Source organism: Mizuhopecten yessoensis, unplaced genomic scaffold (genome assembly GCF_002113885.1).
Source record: "Mizuhopecten yessoensis strain PY_sf001 unplaced genomic scaffold, ASM211388v2 scaffold9651, whole genome shotgun sequence".
Classification (NCBI taxonomy): Eukaryota; Metazoa; Mollusca; class Bivalvia; order Pectinida; family Pectinidae; genus Mizuhopecten; species Mizuhopecten yessoensis.
In genome coordinates this window covers 1,130,008-1,150,509 of record NW_018408154.1, presented here as the reverse complement: position 1 = coordinate 1,150,509, position 20,502 = coordinate 1,130,008, and positions in this window count along the sequence as shown.

Below are 20,502 nucleotides of genomic sequence, written 5' to 3'. Positions count from 1 at the left end.
TGAGTTTGTCATTTCACATATTTACTAGTACAGTACTTAACTAGTACAGTACTTAATGTGAAAGAAATAGCATCGATCATTGCAATATGAGAAAGATTTGTTCAGTTCTTCCTTTAGCCATTTTGTTTTTATGATCAGTCTCAAAATATAACATGCCCAACAAGGGATCAAGGGGAACCTACATATCAAACTTAAGAAAGATCTCTCAACTTATTCCTGAGAAGTAGTACTAACAAACCTTCAATGTCAAAAATCGAAGATGGCTGTCGGTAGGCCATTTTGTTTAACTGATCAGTTTCGAAAGTAAACATGAACAATAAAGGATAGTGGGGAATCTGCATATAGAATTTGAGAAAGAACCCTCCAGTACTTCCTGGGAAATAGCACTAACCCCAGTATTTCATGAGTAAAAGCCATAACAAGCCTTCACTGTCAAAATCCAAGATGTCTGACTGTCTGCCATTTTGTTTATCTGATCAGTCTCAAAAGTTTATATACACAAGTAAGGACCTAGGGGAACCTACATATAAGATGTAAGAAAGATCTCTCTGCTACTTCCTGAGAAATAGCGATAACCAACCTTCAATGTCAAAATCCAAGATGGCTGCCTGTTTGCCATTTTGTTTTTCTAATCATTCTCAAAATAAAATAAAATATGCACAATTCGTACCTAGGGGAGCCTAAATAACAAATTTGGGAAAGATCCCTCTAGTACTTCCTGAGGAATAGCCATAACAATGTCACAATCCAAGATGGTTGCTTGTCGGCCACTTTCTTCATCCGATCAGTATAAACACGCACAACTACAGATCAAGGGAAACCTACATATAACATTTGAGATGGATATCTCCAGTACTTCCTGAGAAATAGTGATAACAAACCTTTAATATCAAAACCCAAGATGGATGCCTGTCGGCCAAGTTGTTTATCCGATCAGTCCCAAAAGTAAACATGCACAACTAGGTACCAAGGGGAACCTACATATAAAATTTTAAAAAGATACCACAGGTACTTCCCGAGATATAGCGGTAACAAACCTTCACTATCAAAATCCAAGATGGATGCCTGTCGGCCAAGTTGTTTATCCAATCAGTCCCAAAAGTAAACATGCACAACTAGGGACCAAGGGGAACCTACATATAAAATTTTAAAAAGATACCACAGGTACTTCCCGAGATATAGCGGTAACAAACCTTCACTATCAAAATCCAAGATGGCTGCCTGTCGGCCATGTTGTTTATCCGATCATTCTCAGGTAGCAGAGAACAGTAGCGTACGGTGGCCATGGATTTTTTATACAATGAATAACCCCTGTAATATAACATGTATCAAAATGAAAATAAAAAAATAGCACTAAAATTGGCATATACATGATGAAGTGGACTATGTTGGCTTCATAATTTTTCAAAATAAAAAATCGAATTTGGTTTGAGACTACAGATTTGGGCATTTACAAATCTGTGTCTACCCAACGAAAGCTAGCTTTTCATGTAGTCTATTTTCGTACTCAGCACATGTGTAAATATTGTGAAAAATCCACCGGAATGACCTGTGCTAAAACGTGAGTATTTCTGTTATCGAGTAGGCGATATTTAGTTTCAGACAGGTTTTTAAGAGAAAAAAATCCACTTGCGGGGGTCAAATTTTGGGTTAAAAATCATATTTTTTGCATATTTTGGAGTTTTTTGATGTGGTAACCATGGTTTTAACAAGTCCCAAATCTGGGGAAATCAGTTTTTGAAAAAAAAACATTCTTCTAAAAAAAGGTATTCAAAATGTAGTTTATAAATATATATATATGTAGGTGTGTTGTGCAGGATGAATCCGCTATCCATGTTTATCCGAGACATGCCCTTTATTTTTAGGGTCAAGCAATCTCTACTGTACTCTGCTACCTCAATAGTTGCCCTACACAACAAGGAACTAAGGGGAACCTACATATAAAATTTGAGAAAGATCCCTCTGGCACTTCTTGAGAAATACGGATAACAAGAATGGTTTAAGGACGGACGACAGACGACGGACAACGGACGACGGATCACGGACGCAGGGTGATTTGAAAAGCCCACCATCAGATGATGTGGGCTAAAAAGTGTTTTCAGTATGCATCTTTTTGGCGATTATATTTGGAGGTTAGTAGTCAACGGTGCCCATCTTGTTCTCACCATAGATGATCTTGTTCAAGGTCGCCACAGCAACCAGATCCTGGCAGTGTTATTTGATTTGTCTAAAGCATTCTTAAAACACAACGACTGTACACAAGTTCTCCCTCTAACGAAAAAATGACCTGACACGTTCATAAGAAACATACGGACCATCAGCCACCATCAAATAGGGGTGTTAAAGGCTGTAAACCAAAGCCACTGCAACTCTGTCTTTCCAAAAGTCCTCCATATTTCAGCTTGCCTATTTGGAGAATAGGGGTAGTCACCCACCTGACGTCGGGTCCTACTTCAGGTTTAAGTGTTTGAACAAGAATGTTCAGACAGTGTTAGATCATATAGGGCTAAGGCATTTATACGGAGTGTAAACAAGGTGCTGAACCTTTTTCTTCATACTGTAGGAGCAAAATACAAGCTTAATAGGACTTTGATAATGTTTTTCAGCAAGTTATATTTATGCAGTGTTAGATTACCACTCTCAATATGCTTTTGACTATCATAAGATTTAGGCATGTATGTGGCGTGCAAACAATGTGCTGATCCATTGTTCTTATTCTTGGGGCCAAAACGGTTTTCTTTAAATTCAACTTGGTGTGGAACATTTAATAATATTTGATCCATCCTGTATCTTTACTTATTTTACAACAATTGTGAAACGAGTTTGCTTATGTTAATCACTCTTGTTGGCCCGGATGGAAGCGCGCGTGGGGTTTAATGTGGGAGGAAACTGGAGTACCCGGAGAAAACCCACATGCACTGTACATCCGATCGGGGAATCAAACCCCGGCCGTCTTTGTGAAAGGCGAGTGCGTTATCCACTGAGCCACCCGATTTAGATAGATAGGAAAATTAAAGTGTAAAACAAACCCACAAAAAATCGTGCTGTTATGACCCCCTTGGTGCAGGTATTTGTGCTTGTTCAAGTAGAAATGAAGAGAAAAGGACCCAGCATATTAGCAATATTTAATAACTTGTCAATGGTAGGAATCTGGAATTTCCTGTATCTTTTAAGCATATACACAGAGCATCTTTTTAATACCGACTTGCACAGTTAGTGTCAGTGCTGATTCCATGGATGTAAATATATGTACTTTATAAGAACGCAAAAGATATTGTTCTTAGAGGACAATGGCTTGGTTCAGAAACCAGAGTACACTTAAGGCCCAAACTCAATATCTAGTATTCGATCAGTGCAGATATTGTCAGGAGAATGTTAAGGTCAATTGCAAGTCAATATGGTTATATATAGGCCTAGAGTGAAAAATAAGCATTTCTCGTGCATTTACTCAATTAGAAAATAATACCCCTGACGAAGATCTAGGCATGTTTGATTTAACAATAGTTTATTGAAAATCTGCTATTTCCCGTAAAATGATGTCTTAGAGAAACATATCAGAGAAAAGCCGATGACTTTTCACTTCTAATGCTGGAAAGAAGCGTGATTTAAAAGGTTATATATTGACCAATCTAGGTGTTAATATTTGAAGACAATAAGACCGCTATTTGTGCTGTCGTCTTTTTTCAATGTTTTTGCTGAATTTGATGGACTCTTGGAGCGTAAACCGCTATTTTTTACCACCGTCTGTAGTGAATGTTTCGCTGAACCTGACGGACTGTAGAAGTTTCTCCTTGCTGTTGCTACCTCCCCGCTTGTCACTGAGACTAGAACCACCCGCCTGACCCTCATTATCATCCCCCTCTTCGTCCTCAATATTCTGCAACTTCCTTTGTATTTTGCGAATTGACTTTTTTTCTGTGTATGGCACGCGCTTAAACTCTCGAGGTCCCTGGTATGAGTCCTCCCACACGGTTGGCAGGGAATGCGAGCTGTCGATCTCTCGCGGTAGTGTTTCCTTGCTGTTAGACCGCTGGGCCGGGAAAGGTTCCGTGTACTTGATGGGCGTGGAGGCGGTAGTCCCCAGTGTTTGTGTACCTTTCCCTGTACCGACCGTGCCCAGGGGCTGTATTGCCGTATTGGCCACGATCACTCCGTACGAACTGGAGGTCCTCGGTTTGTAATACCGGACTTTCTGCCCTGTCGAATCCAATAGACGATCTTCCATGTCTTCTTGAAACTCGGCGGAATAATTCCTTTGCCGTTCGGTTTCTGAATCTTGACGGTCCAGCTCTGCCTGGAAGTTGTACAAAGGATGGTCCGGGAAAAGTCTATGCGATCCGTTTGGACCCAGTGAAATTTCAAGTGCCATCTTGGCCACAGCGCGCGCAGTGTGCGTGAGACTCTCGGCAACTTGTTTCACAGACGCCGCCTCACACATAGCCCGCTCGGCTAGGGCCATGGCATGTCGGGCCTTCAGATCTGCCTCGTGAGCCTGGATACGTGCGTAGTGTGCCAAAGAGCTCACCTGCAGGGCCTCCTTAAACACATCTTCCGTCTTGGCTGTATCTCCCTCGTCTGTATCAGCCATGTTGCAGTTACAGCGGACAGTCTTTGAAACAGAACGTTGCCATGACTGTATTGTGACGTCACAATGGTATTGGCGTCACTTGGTTGTACTCAGACCAGTCGCTATAAAAGCCCTGTGTAAGAATGTGTAAACTACTGCACCGCCATTCCCGCAGAAAAGGAAGCTTTGGTGTTGCAATGAAATATGCAAACATATCATATATTCGTCACAGTTTTATCATGGCACTATACAACATCAATCACCACGTTTTTCATTTTTTTTTATACAAATAATATAGGATGATATAGATCTAGTGGAAAAGTCGAATTCAGCAGACAATTTCCAATGGGGAAACCATAAAATTGTCTTTGAGAATTCCCATACCAACGACAAAGTTGTGACTATGCATACAAGATTTTTTTTTCCAGCATGAATAAAACTTTGATAAAAGGTTTAAGAATAGAAACATACCTTGCGGAATTTTAATGAAAAAAAAATGAAAATAAATGACGGACCAGACAAAGAGTCGAAGCCTGGACCCGATCATGATACTGTTGCTCTTACCAACGGATCTACCAGTTCAATAGTAGAAAATAGAACTAAAGGGGAGATTACTCTATCTACAAAAGCGAAATTTTATAACATCCAATGTCTCTAGTGATTATTATTGTCAGATTGCTAATAAACAGGTAAAAAGCCCCAAGTGGTAGCTATAAACCTGTGATTTCTATGGGCCGGTGTTTTTGTTTTCTCCAACAATCATTAAAGGTTTCCTCACTCCCGATTCATTGGACAAACTTGCAAGGAGTTGGTAAATGTTTTTGGCTAGTCACTAGACTAGTAGTGGACGTTATTTCATTGATCAATCTTCTATGACGTCACAATGTTTTGCGACGACATCTTCCATTGTGACGTCATAGGTTCGTGGCAATTGTTGCCCCGAACGGAAATAGGAATAATGTATTCCAAAAGAAACATGATTTTCAATATATAACTTTAGAAAGTTGGTAGAGAAAAGGCTCCATAAACTTCTGATAGTTGATTCACATGTTTATCTAACTCTCGTTAGTTAATTTTCAAATTGTGAAGGACACTCGTAGGGGGACCGTTTTATCACCATCTATGCTGGACTTCCTCGCACGTCACAGGATCAGAATGAATACATTATGAAATGACATTACATTGGTAGGAAGTATGACTCTAATATAGTTTAGTGACATCACATATTCGAACACATCTATAACATTCAGAATACTTAGTCCAATGAGTGACATCTCGTGTTCAAATACTGTATATGAATTAAACAAAATGAATAAGTGTTAATGAAATAAGAAAAAGTACGCTATATATACAATACACTTTGCCGTCAAAGAGGATATTGTTTATGGGTTTTTTCCCCAAAAAGAGCGGTAGTGTTTGTATGGAAGCCTATGTGGGAAAGTGTATAAGTTAAGTGTAGCTTTTATTGGTGGTGGTGGTTGTGGTGGTATTTTGAATCAGTTCAGTTATTAAAAATTAGGCTTCGTAATAATTCTACTTCTTTTATTTCGGTTGAAAGTTTTTAAAGTTGTTGATAGTTGATATACTGAGTTACTAAAGACTGGTGACTAATTGGTGGTACGCCTCGCTAGTTTGTTGATAGTTGATATACTAGGTTACTATAACAGTGACTAAAGACTGGTGACTAATTGGTGGTACGCCTAGCTAGTTTGTTGATAGTTGATATACTAGGTTACTATAACAGTGACTAAAGACTGGTGACTTATTGGTGGTACGCCTCGCTAGTTTGTTGATAGGTGATATACTGGGTTCCTACAACAATGACTAAAGACTGGGGACTAATTGGTGGTACGCCTCGCTAGTTTTTTGATAGTTGATATACTGGGTTACTATAACATTGACAAAAGACTGGTGACTTATTGGTGGTACGCCTCGCTAGTTTGTTGATAGTTGATATAATGGGTTACTATAACATTGACTAAAGACTGGTGAGTAATTGGTGGTACGTCTCGCTAGTTTGTTGATAGGTGATATACTGGGTTCCTACAACAATGACTAAAGACTTGTGACTAATTGGTGGTACGCCTCGCTAGTTTGTTGATAGTTGATATAATGGGTTACTATAACATTGACTAAAGACTGGTGACTAATTGGTGGTAGGTCTCGCTAGTTTGTTGATAGTTGAGATACTGGGTTACTATAACAGTTACTGAAGACTGGTGACTAATTGGTGGTACGCCTCGCTAGTTTTTTGATAGTTGATATACTGGGTTACTATAACATTGACTAAAGACTGGTGACTAATTGGTGGTACGTCTCGCTAGTTTGTTGATAGTTGATATACTGGGTTCCTACAACAATGACTAAAGACTGGTGACTAATTGGTGGTACGCCTCGCTAGTTTGTTGATAGTTGATATACTGGAATACTATAACATTGACTTAAGACTGGTGATTAATTGGTGGTACGTCTCGCTAGCTTCATAACAGACATTTGTGTACTTCGATTGACTGCAGCCGATCAAGGTTACGGTCGGGGAGGTAATCCCAGCCGAGCAAGGGTACTGTCGGGGAGGTAATCCCAGCCGAGCAAGGTTACGGCCGGGGAGGTAATCCCAGCTAATCAGGTATAAGTCGGACCAAAGAGCTGTGGTACAAACCACAGACATAAGAGGATCGAGGCAAAGGCCAGATAATTCTTATTGACAGGTGTTTGATCCGCGGAGAGATCACGAACTCTGGTTAGGATAGACTAGGGATGTCACTTCCGGTTTTGATGTCTATTTTTCTTCTGGAATGCCTTTCCAAACCCGTATATGTTTGCACCATACCTTGTTACAACCTTATATTTTAACGGTCACTACGATCTCGACTGTATCCAAGGCGTATACATATGGAACTATACATTGTGATTAAATAAAAATCGCAGATTTCTATAACGCAAACATGTTCCTAATTAGCCACTTTAAGTTGTTTTATCATCTAATCCTTGCGTTGAAGATACAACGATCGCCATATGGTACCGGTTCCAAGTATAGCCCGAGCTGTGGCACACGTCTAATCAATCTTGACCTCTTAGACCGGTCACTGTGTGTTGGTAAGGTCCGGCCAGTCGTGACCACATGGTTTAGACGCGCTTTTTTTGGAACAGTTTGGTAAATGTCCAACTAAACGGGACCATGTTGGCTAGAACTGGAGACAAAGCTGGTGGGATTCTGACTTGTTTGGAACAGTTCCTAAGACTGACCAATGTTCCTAAGACAGATCAAGGTTGCGGTTTCTTGTTCCCACGGCATGTGCCAAGCGTAAAGACGATGTTTACGTTCAATATGTTGTACATAGTACCTAATTCCAAGGTCTGTCGATTGCTAACTTAACACAAACAAATACTGATAAATGTACAAACTGTATTACTTCTAAGACTCTTTACAACCTGTTCCGTTCGCCATTTTCTAAAGCACCGAATCAGTAAATGTCACATTGATTTAGATTCAATGACGTTTGAGCCCAATTAAAGCAGAATGGTATTACTGTTTCTCTATCTGATGATGGCCATTTTAATTATCTTATGTCGACGTTTTCATTTCTTTTAGTACTCTTAAACACTTAAATGAAAAATTGGAAACTCCTTTGTTACCTCCTTGGTCATGACATATAGCACGTGGGGAGTAACCATATTATGACGTCACGGGAACTATAAAATATGACGTCTCAATAAGTTTTGTTGTGAGAGATCGGATGAAGATATTACAAATGCGGAAAACCTATTGCTTTCAAACATGGTATGGAAATGATAGGAGAAAAGAATCATCCCCCACGACGGGGATGTCAAGGGAATCTCAACCCTCAGTGTTATATTCTTGAATATCTGACTATTGAAGCGAGCCATCTCGAAGTACTTTAGGAAGGAGTTGGCGCTTCATTAGATGATTTCCTTACATCTAAAATTGCAAATTGTAAAATTTAATCCTAAAACAGCCCATCTTTATCATGAAACATAAAAACCTTTATAATATTATACAACAGAACCCATTTGCCGTTGTGATTTTAGAGGTCGTCAACAAACAAACCATATGTGGAAAACAAACCCGCATAGCAGATGTGTCACTTATTGTCGGCATACAAACATATTCCGCAGATATAATCCGACGTAATAAATTTATGGAAATAATCCTATCCCTTCTATGTAGGAAGATGAAAAAAGACTATTTTCTTAATTAATCACATAATGCTGTTCAATTTACAAATATGTATGGAATGTAGTGCATTCTGGGAAAGCTTGTTTACCGGATATACAGATAGACAGTACGTGCCACAGCACCCTAAATTAAGGTTAAGGTAGTTCAAAATAAATATCCATTACTTCATACTATGTAACAATGTTATCAACGGATTTCATTTTTCACCGTTGAAAAGTGATCGCTGTTCCACTTTTTCAACCCTTGTCAAGTTCTACCTGAATATTAAACAAAGGATAACACAATTACGATATAGTATTTCAGGAACAATACCTAAGAGCACACTCATCTAGTTATCTTCGTGCTATTTGCCCTAACTGACATTGGCTTAATGAAATGACTCACATGTACGTATTGAAGGGCTTCTTGGAATTGCACTGTTTTTATTGACCAATCATCATATAAGGTTACAAAAATGGGGAAAATCCTGAAAACTATATCGTAACTTCCTAAATAAAAACAATTCAATCATGCAATTAATATGCATTTGTCTTGTGCCGTAAACTTTAAGCTTTCGCCGAATTTTATACATAAAAAATATCTACTTATAACTTTTGAATTTAAAGGTTGCACAAATTTATTTCACGTAACTCTCTCTCCGACGTCTAGACTATCAGTCTGCAACAGTGACGTCACTATCCTAATAAAGAGGATCTTACCCAGTTAACGCTTATCTGACAATACTCGAGGGAGCTGAAAGCGGCGCCGACAAGGAGGAGCAAGATGGGAGTACACACTAAACCACGTCTTACCAAAACGAGGAGCGATTTGTGAAAAGAACGCCCCTTTGTAAATTCCTTTTCCTTACCATTTCAATTGTTGAAGTTCATGAAGGAATGGTGTTTGGTTCGAATGGTGTTTGATTGTCATAGTGTTCGGTTGTCATATGGTGTTTGGTTGTCATGGTATTCGGGGGTCATAATTGTCTGATCAAAGCGAGAGTGAATGACATGGACCATACATAGCCCTCACGTGTTTTACGCGCTGTATAATGCAAGCTAACGCTCATCGTGTATGGTAAATACCCCCTACCCCCCACAAACCTCTCTGTAGGCACAATCCATTCCCGCCTGACTCACGACATTATGATAACGCGAGGATTACAATTGTGCATTTTATTGCCGTAAATTCCGTTTCATTTCCTTCCAACGTGTGAATTGGAGTAGAAAACAGAAATCATTTCATATATAGAACCTTACGCAATCGTGTGCTATCGAGCGATCGATTATCGCGGCTGCCATTCCCTTGACAGCGCCCAAGTCTTCATCCTGGTTATCACCGTTTAGACACGAGCATTATCTCATCTCTGTATATAATTGATTAGTCAGATGAATTAAAATGTGAGAGACGAATAAAAATAATCTAATTTGAAATGCATGTATCATTTTTCCAGTTTTAGGAATGTCAATTTATTACATTTATATTAATGTATCATTCTGATAACAGTCGTCTGTCAACACTGCATTTTATAAAGAAACTTTAAAACGGTTTTGAATGTGAGTCTTTTTCATTAAGCCTTACACCAATAAATGAGATCAATTATTTATTGAAATGCAAACACTTTTATTTCTTATTCAAATATGTAAATAATCAGAAGAACTACTTTCATTCCGTTAAGATGTGTGTATTGATTGGTATGTGCATTCGGCTATCCTCGGCTGATTCCGGTACCCTTCATCAATATCTCGTTTGATATAGGTACGGAATCTGCCTAGTTGTGACAAGTGTACGTATGTGCTGAGGCGGTATGCTGATGTATTTGCTTCCTAGCGATGACACTGATGCTGACTTTAGAATTTTACCTTCCTTAGATATCTAGCCGAAGACACTCAGCACAGTACTCCACCAGGTCATATTATACTGACAACGGGCCAGGCCTATAACTGACACGAAAGGTACATCATATGTATTGATATTTATAGTTAGTTATATGTTTGAGGTCTTATGTCTCAATGTTTAAGTATATTTAGGGGGTTTGCGTGCTGACAACAGCTGAGATCATACACAGACGGTGTCCACAGATGATGGGTCCATACAACAATTCGACCTTCCCTCTGATATATCTTCACCTGGTCACAGTAGCATAACACCCCGTCTGGTCACAAAACAGGCTAACTAGCCCGAGTTCCTCTGGGCCTGATACCAAACTTAGACATTCTGATAAATATATGTCTAGTGTGGGCCATAACAGGCATCTATCTGTCAAAATATCTAAGTCTGGTGTCAGGATCAGAGGAAACTTTGGCTACAGGCTAACCAGATGTGATTAAGGAGTAACTGCCGTAAGTACAAGGTAGGGAAAGAGTAGGGGAAACACGCGGTGAAATAGAGACAGCAGATCAGTTTTGATGTCTTCTGTATCCTCAATAACATGGCATGAATGAAACCAATGATTATGCAGGGGTCCAACACAAGTCACCTCTTGTGAGCATGTAGTGGAATAGAGAAGGGCAATTTTTGACCCGAACATACAGATGATGACATTGTTGTTTATATATACTCTTCAGACAAACAATTCGGGTTGTGGTTTCCTATCTTTCGTACAGTGAAAAGGTTACATTTGATATATAGTGATTATACATATATATATATTCATAGAAATCACTGAACATCTTTAAAGCTTATACTCGCTTTTTTCAGACATGTATTTTGTATTACTGTCGAAGGTGACACTGGATTACGGAATAACAGAGATACGGAAGCGCATACAAACAAACCAGTTTGAACCATACAATAGAAACAAAGAAAATTGTATATGGAGAAGGCTGATTAATACATGGTTGACTGGTGACACAAATGCAAATATTATATCTCATATAAACAATTTCTTGTTGATAACATTTGCAGAATTGCACAGGTAAATGCTAAAGTATGGAAACACCCAATACCAGCCTAATTCAGAGAGTAAGGCACTGGAGGGCTATTGAGGAGGGACTGTAATAGTGTAACGGTGAGTATCATTGTTAACTTTGTGGGAAAGGTGGCTTGAATTCTTTAAGAGATATCAATTAAAGATTAACGTAACAAAAACACAAATAAGTGCATTTAATAGTTGGTTATATATACAATATGCCAAAAATGAATTACACTACATCATACAGCTGTTTCGTTCTTTTAGGACTCGTGGAAGATGGAAGCAACATTGTCTAAACTACTGTAGAAACAGGATCAGGTTCGTAAAACCCCTTAATTCACATTTAGACATCCATGTGTGTTCTATATAGGATCAGGTACGTTAAACCCCTTAATTCACATTTAGACATCTGTGTGTGTTCTATATAGGATCAGGTACGTAAAACCCCTTAATTCACATTTAGACATCTGTGTGTTGTTTTATATAGGATCATGTCTTATAAAGATATAATTTGTTTTCCTTAGTACCTTATTTAGATATTTTTTTGTTTTCATTATTTTATCTTGCCTTACTTAGATATAATTTGTTTTTCGTAGTACCTTATTTAGATATTATTTTGACTGCACTATTTTATCTTGCCTTACTTAGATATAATTTGTCAGTACTTAACGCAATGTCTTGCTTCATTTTGACAGAATTTGTTTTAACTTACTTAACTTTAATGTCTTGTTTGATATAACTGTTATAATTAACTATATTATATTGCATTATTTCGATATAATTTGTTCTCAATTGAAAAAAAGAGTAAATTACCTTATTTATATCTACAAACTTTAGTATGTTGCGTTATTAAGTTCCATTGTAACTACATAATCTTGCCTTATTCAGGTAAAACGTGTTTCCCTCTCTTGCTTCTGGTAGTTATAATATTTTAAACCACATGTATCTACATTATATGGCCTTCTTTTTCTAAAATAAAATCCGTCTAAACTTCCTACTGTATAATTATATCCTCATCTTAAAAAGAATTCTTCGTTTTAAATAACTGCAGAATTGGCCATTATTAACGACAAAAAACCGTTTGATAAACTACAGTGTATCGCCTTATCTCATATTTTTTCTAAGTCATTTTCATTGTACAATATGTTTTGGTCGACATTTAAAAAACCCAAATGTCCCCTTTGGTAGAGGGATATTTTGGTATTCCCATGGGGACTGTTTGTGTACCACTTCTAGCCAGCCGATCTGATGAACCTAAATCGTACAAGGTCTACCAAAAGGAGATAGATGTCGAACCAGTCATTTAGTTCAACATCTCAAATATCATGATGATGTTTTGTCCTAAGGTAGTATATCCTCCAGGACATGAAATTAAAGATTCCACCTCTTAACTTTATATTACGCTAGCTTATCACGCTTCTGTATTGCAACTTTTCCACATAATGGGTTTGTATCGAATTCAGAAACTTCACAAGAATACAATACAATATAGTTTATTCATGTGTCACATGTCAATATTACAGGTATACACAATACATTAGAAGTCATAAAACAAGAGGCCCAGGGGGCCTATATCACTCACCTGGTTATTTAAGCAATCATGGCACAATATTTACATTTGCTCTGTAATGCCAATTTGTAACAACTTCAGACATGTAGGGTAAGAACTTGGAAGCGTTACTATTGAGACTTTATAATTCATAAAGAATTAAGGTTGTTACTATTACTAGCACATTAGTTGGGTTGGAGATAAAAAGTATGTGATGGCTGTTCATTTGTCGAATTGTCTATATAAACAATACCAAATTTTACCCCTCCCAAAAGGCAAACGAGGGACCTGGGGCACATGAAAATCACAAAGTATATAAACCACTCAAAGGCCTTTATAACTATGAGTAGTATTTCTGGAACTGCAGAAGAAGATTTTTGAAGTTCGCCTCCTTTTTCACCCCAACCTCAGCCCCCTAGGGGGGCAGGCTCACACGATTTATACCAGCAGACCCTCCTCCCCTAATAAGTATTTATTTCAAATATGAACAAATTATTTTCAAAACAATGGAAGATATGGCCCGTCATGTCTATTTCCTATATAAACTATACTAAATTTTACCCCCTCCTCAGGGGCAAACGGGGGCCCCGGGAGACATGAAAATCACAAATTGTATAAACCATCCAAATGCCTTTACAGCTATGGGTAGTATTTGATCCTAGCATTTTTATAACTAAAGAACAAAATTATTGAAATCCCCCCCCTTTTTCGGCCCCTAACTCGGCCCCCTAGGGGGTCAGGCTCATACAAATTTCATGGAAATGGAGAAGAAGAGAAGAAGATAAATTTCCCCTTTTTGGCCCCTAACAAAACCCCATAGGGGGCCACACCCTTATTTCATAAATCCATTGAGCCCCTGGTCCCAAGGATGCTTCATATCAAATTTTAGTTAAAATCCAATCAGTCGTTCAGGAGATAAAGGCTTTAAAAGGGAAAAGTTGATGCCAGACGCCGGACGGACGACGGACGCCGCGGTACGGCATAAGTTCACTTGCCCTTCGGACAGGTGAGCTAAAACCTGAACAAATTGCATTAAAATATATTGACATCCAGCCAGCCAGTTAGACACAATCTAGTAAAAGAAATAGAGTAATAGAATCATTATACAAATGAAGTTAACAGTTTTTTCGCTCGCTCTGGTAGTTGCTCAACCAAGTCAATATCCGAAAATCCTACACTACCACCCTTAGTACCATTACATCTGGGTTACAGTCGTATTCGGCCACTGTATACTCCATACGTTACGTTGGATTCATGGAACGTGGATTCTGAAGAACTCGAGAGATCTTTTGATCAATCATGAGCATCATCTCAAAAATGTTTTCTCCAATCAAAGCTTTTTAACTTTTCCACTCTTTACCCTACTGTACACAAATCGAAGGAACGCATTGGTTCTCTTGATATAGGAGCTGTTTATTCCAAGGAAGGCAAATGATAATACAAATATATTGTTAGAGACTATTTAGAGCACACATTGTGAAAAACATGTCAGAGGCCAAAACGTAAATAAGTAGGCTTGGAAATATACTGTGCCACTTTCCGTTTAAGTTAAAGTCTATCGATTTTGAGTTCGAACTTTATTTTTGTTGACATGTCGGCATTCTTTTGTTGTTTGTATTGCATTGTATAACCCTACTCTATAACAAACTTGACGACCATCATGTCATGTTCGTCAGTTTTCCTTTTCTCGGAAGTAACATACGGGCTTTTCCTGCCTCTGGAGATAACATGTCATAGTTCCACAACCTCTTGTAAGTATCAGGATTTTGTAGAGGCGACATACTTATCAATGAACTACTCAACCAATACAAAACAAAGATATGCTTTAGTCCACGTCATCATCTAACGATACGATTTCAGTGTCTATCATGATTACAGTATAGTTTAATATGTATACGATTTTTAATGAACGTCATACTTTCCTGGCATTGACCTTTGTCATTTGCAAATGCCGCAGGTGGTCCCCTTTTCGGGACACATAGTTTTGTCCTCGGTTTATTTGGAAGCTCGTGATATTTTCCTTTTGGTTTTGTGTTTACATGGTTCCTGATGTTATATTTGATTCAATTTTTAGGTCACCTGAGAGTCTCAGGTGACCTATTGCGATCGCCTTTTGTCCGGCGTCGTGCGACGTCCGTCGTCCGTCGTGCGTCCGTAAACAATTTACATTTTAGACTTCTTCTCCAAAACCCCTGAACAAATTTCAATGAAATTTTGCAGAAACCTTCCATGGCCAAAGGTCAACCAAAACTGTGAATTATATGGTCCCCAGCCCCCAGGGGCCTGCGGGACGGGGCGAAAAAGGGTAAAATTGACTGAAATTTCAAAAATCTTCTTCTCAAGATCCAGATATTGTACAATCAAATACTCTTCATAGATGGAAGGGTCTTAAGGTGCTTTACCAAAATTCTGAATTTCATGACCCTGGGGAGGGGGTAAACTTTACTAAAGTATATATAGGGAAATCACATTTTAAACCAACATTTGTTGAGTTGACAGTTTGATACTTTGAAAATTTTGAGCCAGCCCTTACCACATGGGCTGTAGGGCGGGGCCAAAAGGAGTCGGTTTGCTAAAATTTCTTCATTTTCCTTGTTAAGAATCAGAGGTACTAGTTTCAAATACTTTTCAGTCTTAAATCTGTATGCTAGACATTGAATTAGGTGGTTTTATTGTTTTTTTGTCACTTTCAATAATATTTCTGTTCATATTTTAAAAACAAAAATCAACTTTCTGTATAAATATATCAGAACTCAGGTGACCATTAAGGCCGATGGGCCTCGTGTTGAATTTAGGTTTTGTCTTTATTTATTTTAAAGTCGTAATCTGCTTTATATATGTACATTACCAACGGCAGTAAAAGAAATTTATGTCTGAAGAAAACTAAATATTATCACACTAGTTATCTATTTCAGCGTATAAGAAATAATATGAAATTGCATTAAGTTTTCCTTTATGCATTGAAACCTGCCTAAATATCACTTGTCTATAACGACCACCTGCCTAATCGAAGAATAACAAATATTTTCTCTATGTAATCAAATCTTGTTTAAAAGGCCACCTATCCATATAAAGTATGTACCCAAATAGTTTAGTTTTGTAATCATAACATGTTAATAGACACAATTTGTCTACTAATACATTACTTACCCTCTATAAGGTGGTCTATATAGCTGGGTCTCACTATACACGACACCCTGAACAAGTCGGCCATGCTGGTGCTAATGATAAAGCTAGGTACTAAGCGGCTTCTCGTGTTTAGGTGCATACCTCAATCATTGACATATATGTTCTAAGCTAAACATAAGCATTATTATGAACGCGTGAACCATGAACCATGAGCTATAGAAGGTTTGATGTGTTTTGAAAGTATTATGATAATTATAGCAAATCAACCATTGTACTTGCACTACGACTCTCAATATTAACATATGGATCTACAATAACATTACCTAGAATTTCTACAAACATCCTTCATCTAGTATTCTCTTTATAAATCCACTTTTCCTTGTCAAAGTGATTCCGTAATGAAGGCAACGTATACGTTAGTACATTGTCTTGTCAAAAGAACGGATACAAACATCATGAAATGTAATGGAAAAATGAAATAAGAACAATAACCATTCTCCTGTTTCCTGTAACATTAGAACGTATATCATAGAACCCTATTCCGGTGATGTTAGTCGTGTCACACTTGACAAACGCTACTTGTCAAGTTATTTCCGTGCATTTTCGATTCTGGCATCTTTCGAGAAATATTATAGTTATGACATCTGTAATAATTATCCAGGTTGTTTTAGCACATGTTCCATTTGCCAGTAATGCTACAATTTAGTGGAATTAAATGCTGGCCAATGTTTGACACACTCGATCAGTTTCCTGTGTCACGTTTGGTTAGCATATCAAAGAGTAAGGAGAGACTTTGCTTTACAAACGTTCAACATTAAAGGATCGTCGAATGTTTAGAAGTTTTTAATTAAGCCTTACACTTACAAATAATTGCAATAGGTGTGTTGTTCACGACTATGAACTTCACACGCAATAGTTACATCACACCACTGCACTACGCCTATTCATAGGGATCATTATATACCAGTTATGTCATGACATAGGTGAGCCATGGTTCAGGAAATCCATATTTCTTTATATGTATCTAGCTGCAAACAAAACATAACGTCAAAATGTATTTATCAGGGATTTAATATAGTAAGTCGAATGATACCTATTCAAGACTCCCTCCGCCTTAAACCAGGGGAGGGGGTCATCATGTTCTGCTGTATTCGATTCACATTGGTTCATTATTGGGCCTTGTGCGGTGTATCTTCTCTCTAAATATTCTCTTTTAATATACTCAAGCTCATTGTGTAAAGTCAAAGATGACTAGGCTTCAGTGTGATCTATTCTTCTACCGTAAGGTATATATTGTATAGGGATGACACACCACTTACCTGTCGTCACATTTCCTGGCTCTATTCATCAGAATGAGTTGATTGCAGTAATTGTAGCACCGTGCCTATTGTAACAAGTGTTGCTGTCCGTTTCATCAGGGTATCTGGCAGACATCTGGATCAAGTTCCTAATCACAATTAATTGTGGTAACATTAGCCAATATTCCTCTGTAAAGCGACAAGCAGGACCGATACCCAATCGTCATACAGGCTCTGTCTTAACTGTGGATGTCACATGTTCACCTTTCAATTTTGGCATATATTGATGTAAATTAAAATTGCTTCTCTGCGGCGACCAATTACATATTTTTTTTATGTTTATGGGTGTTAACACTTAGGCGTTGTCGTAATGATGAATAACTATCGAACTATAGGACGTTCATAAGAGGTGCTTTGCTGACAGATCGGTTTACTAGAGACCTCAGCCATCTCGTTGGAAAAAAATATCTGATTTCAGAAAAGAACTGATTAAATAATTTCTAGAGATGTCTCCTTAGTTCCTTTTTTTTATTTCCTTTCGTTTCGGTGTCTCCTTGATCCTTGCTTTTGTCTTCAACTTCAATTTTGGTTTCGATGTGCCCTCATTTTCTGATGTTGTCTTGTCTTTCGTTTCGGTGTCTCCTTGGTCCCTGCGTTTGTCATCAATTTTGGTTTCGATGTGCCCTCAGTTTCTGATGTTGTCTTGCCTTTCGTTTCGGTGTTTCCTTGGTCACTGCGTTTGTCATCAATTTTGGTTTCGATGTGTCCTCAGTTTCTGATGTTGTCTTGTCTTTCGTTTCGGTGTGTCATTGGTCCCTGCGTTTGTCATCAATTTTGGTTTCGATGTGCCCTCAGTCTCTGATGTTGTCTTGTCTTTCGTTTCGGTGTGTCATTGGTCCCTGCGTTTGTCATCAATTTTGGTTTCGATGTGCCCTCAGTCTCTGATGTTGTCCTCGATTCTTTACTTTATGTCCTTTTCCCTTTTGAGTTGGTGTTTTCTTGGTTCCTGTTTCGCTTTTGTTTTGATGTCTCTTCCTGTCTTGCCTTTTCTTTTGTTTCGTGGTTTCCTTGATTCATGTTGTTGTTTTTCCTTATGTTTCGATGTATCATTGATCCTGATTTTGTTTTTACATTTGATTTGGGTTTTTTGTTTGTTCCTATTGCTGTTTTGATGTCTCCTCGGGTCCGGTGTCTGTATTTTATTTTAATGTTTTGATGGGTCCTCGACTCCTATTGTTGATTAATCTGTTTGTTTTGATGGGTCCTCGGCTCCTACTGTTTTCCCTTTGTTATGGTGTCTTTTTGTGTCATGTACCTTCTTGCTTTATCCTTTTAGTGGTGTTGTCTCCCATTTGATGTCTTTGTCTCCAATTCTGATGTTGTTGTCTCCCATTTTGATGTTGTTGTCTCCCATTTTGATGTTTTTGTCTCCCATTTGGATGTTGTTGTCCCCCTTTGTTTTAGTGCTGTTGTTTCCTTTTTTAATGTAACTGTCTCTATTTCGTTTTAGGGTTGTCGTTTCCCATTTTTATGTTGTCTCCCTTTTGTTTTTGTGCTATTGTTTTTCCCAATTTTAATGTTGTTATCTTCCTTTTGTTTAAGTGTGTTACAATATTTATATATTATACTAACAGTTGTATTAGACGTTCATTTATAATGCTAGCATCTTTTTGTTTAATATTTTTCTACGATGTAGGTTATAAAATTAATATATTTTTCCTCTGTGTAAGAATGTCTATGACCGTGAATGATGTATGCTATTGGTTACAACTGTCTATAGTTGGTGAACGATATGCCTGTAATTAATGATGAATCTGCTGGCACTTTAATACTAATCTCTGTTCCCTAGACACTGCGATCACGTCACAATCTATTATCTGTCAGTGAACAGCCGATACTGCTGTCTTAGGCTCCGTCCTGTTCTCCATAACTCATTGAATGTATCCGTAAGCATACAAAAATAGAAGGGGAAACAAGAGGAAATATCCGACTTCAGACCGCTGCCCGTGCTCTAAGTCATTCAATATCGTACTCCCGGTTGACTTCACACAGTTACAATAAACTTGATTTAAACCATGTAAATGTCCCGTTACCGTGTATTTTGTACAAACAATATTTACTGCCGTGATATATATTGCGTGCTTTATTTATCAAATATTTTTATTCAAATGTTATCGAACAATATTATATAGGTTCCAATTAAACACACTTATTCCAGAATTCTATATATTACACATATATCGTTTTATGTAACATAATATTTACCACTTAAACTTTAGTCCTTTCCACGTACTGTATGATTTCTTAAGTTTTGGAGATTTGTATAGAAATATCCGTCGATTTCTACAAATCTGACCTCCTTTTACTGACAAATACAGATGCCAATGACTCACTGCCTATAACTTATCAGACTGAATGTATACATGATGAAAGAAAGACAGTATACATATATTTAATGCCTCCTTATAGTAAAGCCAAAACATATGACCCGCGATGCGGGTGTTACATTGCACGAGGGCTTCGGTGAAGGTCATGAGGTCATGAACGTTTCCAGGTGTTTACATGTATAAAAATCCCTTTTGAGTAATCGGAAATGAAACATTCGTTCACGATAAATATTAATATTTCCTATTCAATAACTGAACAATTTTTTTTTTTTCATATAATACTTATGGAATTGTATTCAATTTTATTATCATAATTTTAATGTTTATTCAAATGTATCACCGAGTTATTTATTTTCACTTTTTATTAGCCCACTCTCCTCATTCTAATAATTGTTATATGAATAAGGAAGAATCGTGTACAAATTTAGGATCTACAGATTTCAATATATTTATTAATAGAGCGTTTTAATTTGAGTCAAGT